Here is a 10,499-nt window from a genome sequence, read left to right as displayed (position 1 = left end):
GTGATTCACAACAATAATAATACAATATACTGGAATAGAAGTGGTGGAGTGCGGTCTCTCCCTCTCTCTCAGTGTCTTAAGCGAACTGCGCTCATGCTTCTCGTGATGGTGGGAGACGATAAAATGCCCACCTGAGAAGGTGAGGCTAGGCGCGAGGGCATTTGACATAGGGATAGGCTACTACTGACCTCTGCCATGACGTGAAGGGCACAGGCGATGCGAAGCAGCCCTGGGATGCTACTGACTTCTGTCCAGAGGTAAATGAGGTAGGCACGGTGCACACAATCGGCTACTACTGACCTCTGACCTCACGTGAGCAACATAGGCTCCTGCTGACCACTGATGTGAGGCGAGTGACGTAGGCGTGGTGACGCAGGCGTGGTGGCGCAGGATACGCTACCGCTGACCTCCGACGTGAGGTCAGAAGGAGGCGGTAGGCTTCCACACTGCCGGGCCAAGACCTGGCAGAGCTGAAGGCGCTGCTGTCAGAAAGCAGCTACAGTGAAGCCATGGAGGGGCCGGGGCCTGCCGGTTGTCCTCCGTTCTCGCAAGTGCCGCAGACCCCCACGGTTGTGGAAGAGCGGAGGCAGAGCTGAGAGGCGGGAAGGGGCACTGCCTGCCACGCGCCCTGCGCCAGGTAGGTGTTCTTTGCTGAGGAAACTGAGGCTGGGCCGGGGCGAGGGAAATGCAAGATGGCACAGCCTCCTGCCTTCCCGTGGACGTCTTTCCCTCATAGGGGTGCGAGTCAGGCCTGTGGAGCGCTGCCGCCTGCTGAGGGCTCCCCCTGAGGAGGAGGCTTGCTGCTCAGCACGCGGGTGGGGGATGGGGGGGCAGATGGCAGGTACCAGCTAAACGGGGCTTCCAGAAGATTCCTCCGGATGTAAACCGACTCGCCTTCGCGAGACCACATTCGAATTTAGAACCTAACAAGCTGCCACCGTCTATTTTGAGAGAACACAACTCACAGGGGACACACCCGCTCCACTCACAATGCCGACGGAAGAACCGTTCTGCGAGGCTTTTATACTTCCTCTTGCTTTTTCCTGAATGAGGAAGTGCTTATCATCTCACCTCTTAAATGACATTTTAGGGCCTCACAAAGGAAGGGACAGAGTCAGCACTAATTTCATAAACTATCTGTAAGAGAATTAATTGCAACCTGCCTGATTTTTCTTAAAGAAAGAAGTTGTAAAGGAATCTCATAAATTTTGAAGGAGGAATAAATTCTTTCTCAAAAGGGGTGAGAACTGTAGTAAAATGTTAAAATAGCACAAATTAAAGTTGACTGGAATCTCCTGTAAAATCGAACCAAGCCAAAGGGTAGTAAATACCACTTTGAAGAAAAAAAAATCAGTTTTTTCAGCAATAAAACTGATTAAAATATTACATTTAAATGTTCACTGGGAAAGATGTTCTGAGTCAAGATACACAAAAATTATATATATATCAAGTGATACTGTTTTGGGTTGAATTTAATATGTTTTCTCAAACTTAATCTCAAAAGGGAAACGATATTTTTTCCCCCTAAATAGGCTGATGCATCCTGAAAAATATCGTTACATCAAGATTTTACTTCAAAAATAGGGTCACCTGTGGCAGCGATGGCTGAGTGGTTAAGGCGTTGGACTTGAAAAATAGGGTCACCTTAACTTGAGACCATATGAAATAGAAAATATAATTCTTAATATTTTTGGTGTCGGTATATAAATAGTGCCATGTGAATATATAATTAGTGTCATTTCTCAGCTTTTCATATGAGGATTCCCTGTATCATATTTTCCTCTCAACTTCCCAGTTATGTTTTTTTCTACACAATCATTGGGTCGCTGGGTAAACAAAGTAACTTCGACTTTATCCAAGGACAATTATCATCTTCACATCTCCATTGCCGAGAGTTGCACCATGCTTCTAGCAGTTTCACTCAGACACACTTGTCAATTGAAAGTCTTTACAAAATTGAATCTACATAAGTGATACTTATAATACATTATTAAATCAGGTTTCTTTGAGATCAGTTGTTTTGTCCATATTTAGGGTAGTCTTCTCTCTGCATTTTGTGAACAATTAAGATTCAATTAAATCTTCATGAAACTTTGATAATCTAATCCTCCCTGTAAGATAGCTCTCAGGAGCATTCTTTGGGATCATAAACCTGAATGTGAGCCTTTCCTCTGCCACTAATTAGCATGTTACTCGATTTCTCTGCATCTCAGTGTCCCCATCGGTAAAATGGGGACAAGTACTCATAAAGATGTTGAAAAAAAATTACATTAGTTGATGCATGTGAAGCATTTGCAGCAATAGTGAAAAACAAAAATGCTAGTCAGTGTTTACTGTGACAGTGATTATGAATTTTATTTTCTATATACCAGTAACTGATTTGGATAAGTCGGTAATATCTTTAGGCCTCAACAATCTTATTTTAACAAGATACAGTGGTTGGGCTAAATTGTCAGTAATGCCCTTTCTAGCCCGAAAAGCTAATGTATCTATGACTATAAGGCAAGGTATATATGGTCTGAAAGATCTGTTACATAAGTTCTCTTCAGTTATCTTCACAGTTTCCTTCCCCACTATTAAAAATAATGCATTATAGAAGTGATCTTAAATAGTGGAAAGTGCTTTCAGAGAATCTAGGGAGGGATGTGCATGGCTTAGACTCAAGCTGGGTAGTAGCTAGCTTTGTCATTTTGTCAAGTTACATGGACGTGGCATATGATTCTCTATTACAGGTGCACTGGGAGAAGTGCCAGCTTATTATCAAACAAAAAGTGAACAAAGTAATGATTTTTAACAGCTGTCACAGACTTTGCATGGGGTTCCAGGAATCCTTGTGTGCAACAGATTTGTATATACTCTAGCATACTGGGGGCTAAGGTCAGCACATACAATGTTACTGATCAGGTTTCAAGTATAAGAGCTAATGCAAATGATCAGCTTTACCACATTCCTCCCAGAAAACCTCTCATTCCCTTCAAACTTAATAAGGGAAGAGAAAAAGAGATGTCCCAGAGAGTCTTTCAGCACTCGGTGGAGAAAAATACAAGGCACAAGTTATGTAACCTTCAGCAAACTGTTTGGCTAAGTTTAAAACATTGGTAAAACCTCTAATTTGCATGTGCTTTCTTTGGATTTTCAAGTTTGTCCAGTTTTGTCTGGTTTTGGGCCATCGTCTTTGGAGGGACTTCTATGGAGGGACGTCAAACAGTTCTTTTGAAATTCTGACTAGTTCCACCAACCGACTCTGATGGGTTGGATCTGTACTTTCACACCTACCTTCGTTTTTCAAATAAAATGCCTTAGTGAAAGCTGTAGGGATTTATGATGAGTGAACTAAAGATTTTCTTTCTCTGTTTCCTTTGACCCAATGTTTGAGAGTGCTAAGTGATGTGGTTAGCTGTTAGTGTGGGTTGGCATCCATAAAAATATTTTATACCCTAAAGTAGGCAAAGTCTCTGACTGTGGTATGATAGAAACTTCGGTGAAATATATTTTGGCAACACTGTAACCTTTATAGTGTTTATTGTTTATTATAGCCTGGTCTTTGGTCAATTTTTTATATTTATGTCTTTGTGTCCTGTGATGACTTAAACATATATCTTACTTCCTTTGAGATTGCCTAGAGTTGTGCACTGACTAGGTATTTACTGATCATTCATTCATTAATAAAATACAAAATTCTTTCATAAACTCTCCTGGATAAATTGATGAAAGTAAAAAACTCTTTTCCTCTGAATATAAAATAAAATGGTGTCATTTGTGTTTAGATAGACCAAAAAAACCCTCGGTATTTCATTCCATCTTAAACCTGTTTCCTTGTACTACCTATTTTATTCAAAGCAATTGAGTACTTCAAGAAGTGAAGTAAACCTATACTCTTTATAGGTCAATTAGTCTGTTATAACTTTTGTAAAATCTTATAATTACCTCAATCATATTAATTTATCTGGATAAAAATACATCTTTAATAGCTAAGAGTATCCTTAAAGATAGATATTGTAAGACTAAGTTTTTCAGATTTGTGCATTGTTACTTAGAAATCTAAAAGTACATTGGATGTATTGTGAACAGTATTCATGGTATCATATTCAAGTGTGTTCTTGAATAAGATCTTATAGTACTTGGTGTCCATATGTCATAATGGATCAGTACAAAATAATAGTGATTTATCCAAAAGTACTACTAGCTTAGGAGTGACAAAATAATATTTTATAAATATATTCCACATACAGTTTTAAAAATAAATACAAATCATTTTAATAAGCCCAATACATTTTTATTGATCCTTTTCCCATCCAAATGTTTTTGAGGAGCTTCCTGTTTATCTGTGGGACTGCAGTGTGTGGCAAGTCCATCCTGGAGTGTCTGGAAAGTTCATCATGCTCTAGATCCCCATGTTTCCATCTGTCTGAACAAAAGTAACCTGTCCTCTGTCCCATTCCTTAAGTCACCCGTCCTGCTAAAGTCATTATGGGTGACACGTTTACTCACAAATAACACAGTTTTACATATTTTTGAAGTTAATGCTTTCTTGTAAGAAGTGGGTAGAAGTTTTAGACTTTTTTCAGGTCGGTTGAAAAGAGAGCTTTGAGCAGGTAAGCTGGTTTATTATTTTTTGAGTCATATTCTATTATGCTGCTACTTGCCATTTATTACGCTTGATCTACTCTGGAGAGAACTGACGTAAGTATGTGTAGAGGGTAGGATAATTTTCCAGGACTTCTTGGCCTCTCTGCCCAATTAATGGATGTTTGAATAACAGAAGACACACATCACATGGAGTTTGGACTTGGCCCATGTTTGTACAAGGGTTTCTGTGTTTCAGGGAGGAAAAGAATGATGTATACATGGCTGGCACTTTAAAGAAACACCAGCCTGTCTAGCCAGTCATTAGTGAGGTATGCCTTGAATTAGTGGAAGACTTCCAGGTATGCACTGGTCTATCCTTGTGTAAGCAGTGAATCAAGCCCTAACCCTAGGCCAGGCAGTGCCCAAACAGCAAGAAGGTACTGGATGTTATCTTCTGCATAACTAATTTCAATCTTTTTCTTTTTTTTTTTTTTAATGTTTTTAAATTTCAAATCGCTTGTAATTTCACCCTTTCTGAGATTTTGAGAGGATAAGGGTATATTTAAAAAATAAAACAAAAAACTGAACTTGAAAAGCAAGTGGGACATTAGGAACAAAGAATGCCCTGCAAGGTAGCAAGGACTTAGTTATTACAGATCTCACATTCTGTTTTAGGCTCCACCACTGTGATGATGCAAATGTATCCGTGAATATTCATCACCCCACTTTCTTTGTAATTCTCCTCCTCCTACCTCGGAGCAGTTTTTCCTTTTTCCTGTATTTTTAAGGCCATTGCTCTCAAATAGCTAAATGTTTTCTTAAAATAGTTCTCATCTTAGCAGGCTGGTTGTTGAAATAATTTAACTGTTGTCCAAACAAAGACAGTCAAAATGTGTAGGAATCATCTCTGATCCTGGGAGTGAGTCTCTCTGGCTTAAACACACCAGGCTCTCCTTAGAAAGGAAAGGACTTTCTGAAGAGTTTCTAAGTTTATATTAAAGATTTAAAAACTACACTGGCGAGTACACAAAATTCAACACACTCCAGTTTTCATCTTCACTTTGTACAGTCCCACATGGCTTTGCTCATCACATCACCCTTTCATCCCTGTCAAGTGGGTCTTCATGGTTTCTCCTGATAAACCACCTTCTACCTTTGTTTTCATTTTCCTCTGTCCTAGGCCCTGCTTTCTTTAGTTAAAGCCCAGCCCAAAGGGCATAAAAGCTTTCTTGATAGTCACCACACTCAAAATGTCTGTGCTCACATGGTCAATCCCATGAAGTTCAGTACTTGTCAATGGAATGCTCTGTAATAATCTAATAGTACTTAATGGTGTGCTCTTTATATCGAAGGCACTGTTTAAGTGCTAAACAAATGTTATTCAATCCCCCCAGCAATCATACAATGCACACTTTTTTTAGAAAAGGAGGGGCAGAGACTGGGACCCTGCCCAGAAATCAAAAGACGTGCCTATGGTCTTGCCACCATGTTCCTCTATGAAGATTCTCATCCTTCCTAAGTATTATATCTTCCGTGGTGCCCACCAGAAAGGGGTGTGTGTGTGTGTGTGTGTGTGTGTGTGTGTGTGTATTATCACTGAATAGTGACCAATTTAATGTCAGAATTAAAGACCAATTATATTTGGGTGTACATAGTCTTATACTATTTTACAATTATGCTGAAATCTGGAAGGAGATAGGGAAGAGTAGCCATGGGAGTATACCTAAATCCTTTACATCATCGCATTTATGTGATATCTGAGTGTTCTGGAAGAGCCAAGCAGTGAACATTTGGATTTCAGGCATTGCTACTTAAGCTTACATTGTTGATGCAACTTTTACACTAATTTTAAACTTTTCCTTTCACCTTGGCAAGAACCCAGAATGGTGTAGAATGGGAGACAAAAACAGATGATGAGAAAATCATTACGTGTCTAACCACACCAGAACAATTGCTCTAGGACCTGATATAGTGAGAAGGATGCCATGAATCATGAATCATGAGGTAAAAGACAGCTTCCAAGTTCAGCGGCTAACCACAGAAAACTGCATGTAAACCAATTAGCCCTTGAGAGAGACACAGAATCCACAAATGCACAGCATGCATTTTTTAACCACTTACCTGGGAATAAGAGATAGTAATTGCAAAAATGAGATCATGAAAATGCTTACCCCAGGACCACATCAGGAGATGCTGGCAAAGTGCTAACTATCCCAAGAATTAAAAAAAAAAAAATAGTGATTACATATTACATATCCCACATGAATATCCAATTAGTGACTAGCTTAAAAATAATTTTCTTGCCCACTGTAAGTCCGGTGCTATTTTCAGTGCTACAACATTATAGAGACAGAACAACAGAAAACAATATTTCTTCATTTCTTTCATCCTTTCTTCTCTTCCACCCTATGTGTGCTCGCTGCTCCGAGGCCAAAGACGTGTCTGTAGCAAAGATGTGGGGTGTGTGTGTAAGGTTTTTGGAGAATGTTCTATACAAATTTTTTCAGGTTGATGATCAAAGACTTTTGTGAAATTCAAAGGATCCAAACCTCTAACTGTACTTTGTATTTTGAATGCAGTATCAGGTTTATTAGAAAACTAATAAATAGTGAAGTACAATATATTAACAAGAAAAAGAACACAACTTACTATTATCAGCATAACAATTGCTACCCTAAAGTGTCCTTCCCTGACTCCATTGTACAAACCTAGTATAACTTAAAGGATGACTTGATTCTTCTTTTTTCTTTAAAAAATATTTAAATATTTTAAAATACAGTTGGGGGCGCCTGGGTGGCACAGAGGTTAAGCGTCTGCCTTCAGCTCAGGGCGTGATCCAGGCGTTATGGGATCGAGCCCCACATCAGGCTCCTCTGCTATGAGCCTGCTTCTTCCTTTCCCACTCCCCCTGCTTGTGTTCCCTCTCTCGCTGGCTGTCTCTATCTCTGTCGAATAAATTAAAAATAAAATCTTTAAAAAAAAATAAAAATAAAGTACAGTTGAATTAAATTTTCTAAAGCTTTTTACTTTTTGGTGTGACAGAAGTTCACACATGGAATAGGCAGTTGTATGTCATTTACAAATACTGTTCCAAAAAGACATGTCCAAGAGTTGGGAGAGCTGTCAATAGTAGTTACAGAGATATACACTGTGAATAAAAAAGTGGGAATTATTTTAGGCAAAAGAAAAATGGGTCTATGAATTAGCCAAAATACACCCAATATTGTAGTGAGCTTTTTATGTTTTTTAAAACTTAACAGAATTTGCCTCTTAGTATTTGTCTATGATATTGTTTTCTTCAGCTACTTACTCTGTACATAGCACCGAGCACAAGAAGTATATATACATGAAATATATTTAAATTAAACATATATCCTAATTTGTTCATAAACTATAATATAGTTTCACCTTTAATTCCACTTTCATTTAGACCAAGTAGTCCTTTGATTTGTGAATGATTGTGCATGAGAAAATTCTTTATGTACATTTTGCCACAGGAGAAAATAGCAAAACACTCTTAAAAATTTTTTATATAAATTTTTGTATAGAAAGATCAAATTGTATTTTAAGGCACTTATGAAAGATTTAAAATATTGATTGTGTATTCTAAGGAGTTTTTTTGTTGTCGTTTTGGAACCATATCACAAGAGAACTTTTAGAAGCAGTTTCTTGAGAGATTAAGTGAAAACAGCTAAGTTTAAGAAAAATTCTAATATAAATACAGGCCACCTCTTTAGAAGTAGATTATTTTGATAAAGTTCATTTGTAAGTTAATAGTTTAAAAGTGCACATGCTTAGAGATAGCAAAGTTGAAAAAATTTGCTAAATTTGGCACTGCAAAATAGTGGGAAAGACATTCTTAAAGTACCATTAGAGTACTTCCTAAGTCATGAACTCATTAGTTATTCCATGTAGTAGTGCTCCATAAATATTTTTAAATTTATGTCAAGAGGATTGTTTAAAAAAAACAGTCTAAAAAATACGTACACAGTGGTCATATTTGTGGGAAAATGGTAAGTCAAGATAAAGCTATATATACATATTTATATGCATAAATAAATGTGTGATAGATTAACATGTCAACATATTAATTTTTTGGTTTCTCTTTATTTGTCTTAGTTTGAACCCTAAGGGTGCTCTTTGTCCATGGGGAAGCAGAAGCAGAAATTTAAAGAAAGTGCTGCCCTAAGTCTAAGATGGAAAGATTTTGCTTCAGGCTCCAAAATGTCAAGAGACAATTTTTCTGCTCATAGGACTAGTGAAAACAGGTGAAGAGAGAAAGGAGCAGGTAGACTAGGTCCTCACTTGAGAAGAAGAACCTTCTTGATAGGACCAGGGAGTAAGGTAGAGGGGCCTTGAGCTACTCTTTTGTTAGTGTAGACAACAGATCCCTGCCATCCATCCCCTGGGGACATTTGTAAGCCTCCTAGCACAGGGTTGGAGAATGGATACCATGACCTACCATGACCGGAATACAAGTGTCCAGAGTCAGTTAGGAATTTTCTAAATATTTGAGACAATGGAAAAATGCTTGGGAAAGACCTACAGGAAGTACATGAAAGGGATAATCTTTATGTCTGGGGCCGTTTGTAGAATTGGAGGAGGTGGGAGCCAAGGAGATGTTTTGCATACTCTCTGGTTTAAAGGTTTTGCAACAAGAAAGTATTCATTTACTGTTTTGTGTAATTCAAATAATTTTAAATCATTGATTTGATTTTAAAAAATTGTAGTAAAATACTTTAAAATTTTTTCTTGACAGCTGATGATTTTTAAAAAGAGAAAGTTTAAAAAAGTGTTACCAGCTGAACGTCTATATCTCCCCCCAAATTCATATGTTGAAATCCTAACCCCCAACGTGATGGCATAAGGAAGTGGAACCTTGAGGGGTAGTGAGGTCATAAGAATGGGGCCCTCAATGAGTGGTATTGATGTCCCTATAAAAAAGAGAGCCCACAGAGCTCCCTCATCCATGTCATCACTGAAGGCATAGCACAGGGACAGCAGTGTATGAACTAGGACACAGGCTCTCCCCTGACAATGAATCTCTTAGCTCCTTGATCTTGGACTGTGAGAAATAAATTTCTGTTGCTTATACAGCACCAGTCTGCGGTACTTTGTTATAGCAGCTCAATCAGAAGAAAATAGGAAGCAAATGAAAATTTTAACTGAGACTCTAAATGGGTCTTCTGAGTATTGCCAAGAGATTTACAGGTGTGTCAGTCATGTCTAATTTCCTGTCAAAATACATTGTTTTCCTTTTACATAATAGCTCTAATCACTTATTATAACAATATATCAGATGTGATTTAGGTTGATTTGAGAGGGATGGAAAAAAAACCAAAACAGGAAGAGAAAGGGGAAATGCGAAGGGTTTAAAAAGAGTAGTGTAGGTAGCAGCTGTCATTTATTGGCATTTATTGATCGCTTTCTGTATGCCAGCTTCTAATTTTAGCACTTTACATAAATTATATAATTAAGTCTTCAAAACAACTTTAAGAGATAGGTGTTATTATTACTCCATTTTACAAATGAGGCAATTGAGGGACAAAAACACTAAGCAACTTGTCCAAGGCCACGGAGCTGGAGGGGGTGAAGCAGAGAGGTGAACCTTGAAAGTCTAGTTCTAGATGTGAACTGCCAGCCACCATATCAGATTTCCTTCTTCAGTGCATGTAATAAAAATTAGCATAGAGGACATTAAGGCTGAGGATGGAAAGACAGAAGAGAGTCAATGTATACAAGAAGTGATACAATAGGGAATCAATTCTGGATCAACCTGTTTCTTTAATTACCACTAGGTGGCAGTGGTGGCTCAGGAAGCCTTAATTATTTTCGGTAGAAAGAGGGTTAAACCATAGGCCTTAGGGTGATGTGGAATAAGAAACTGTACAACCTCATTCAATGGTATGAGATGTTCATAGATCAAATGT

The 10,499-nt window shown here is 38.2% G+C and overlaps 1 long non-coding RNA gene across 1 annotated transcript in view; it reads left to right on the top strand.

Moving 5' to 3' along the window:
* The first annotated feature begins 298 nt into the window (after positions 1 to 298).
* The window catches only part of LOC109489991, a 149,609-nt gene continuing 139,408 nt past the window's right edge, over positions 299 to 10,499 (top strand). Inside the window, exon 1 of the long non-coding RNA XR_002143166.2 lies at positions 299 to 637. This is a non-coding gene — a long non-coding RNA (uncharacterized LOC109489991). The remainder of the gene's footprint in view (positions 638 to 10,499) is intronic.

This window comes from Ailuropoda melanoleuca, chromosome 6 (assembly GCF_002007445.2).
Source record: "Ailuropoda melanoleuca isolate Jingjing chromosome 6, ASM200744v2, whole genome shotgun sequence".
In the NCBI taxonomy this organism is placed as follows: Eukaryota; Metazoa; Chordata; class Mammalia; order Carnivora; family Ursidae; genus Ailuropoda; species Ailuropoda melanoleuca.
The sequence above is the reverse complement of the archived record's forward strand: the minus strand, read 5'-3'. Positions and strand labels throughout refer to the sequence as shown.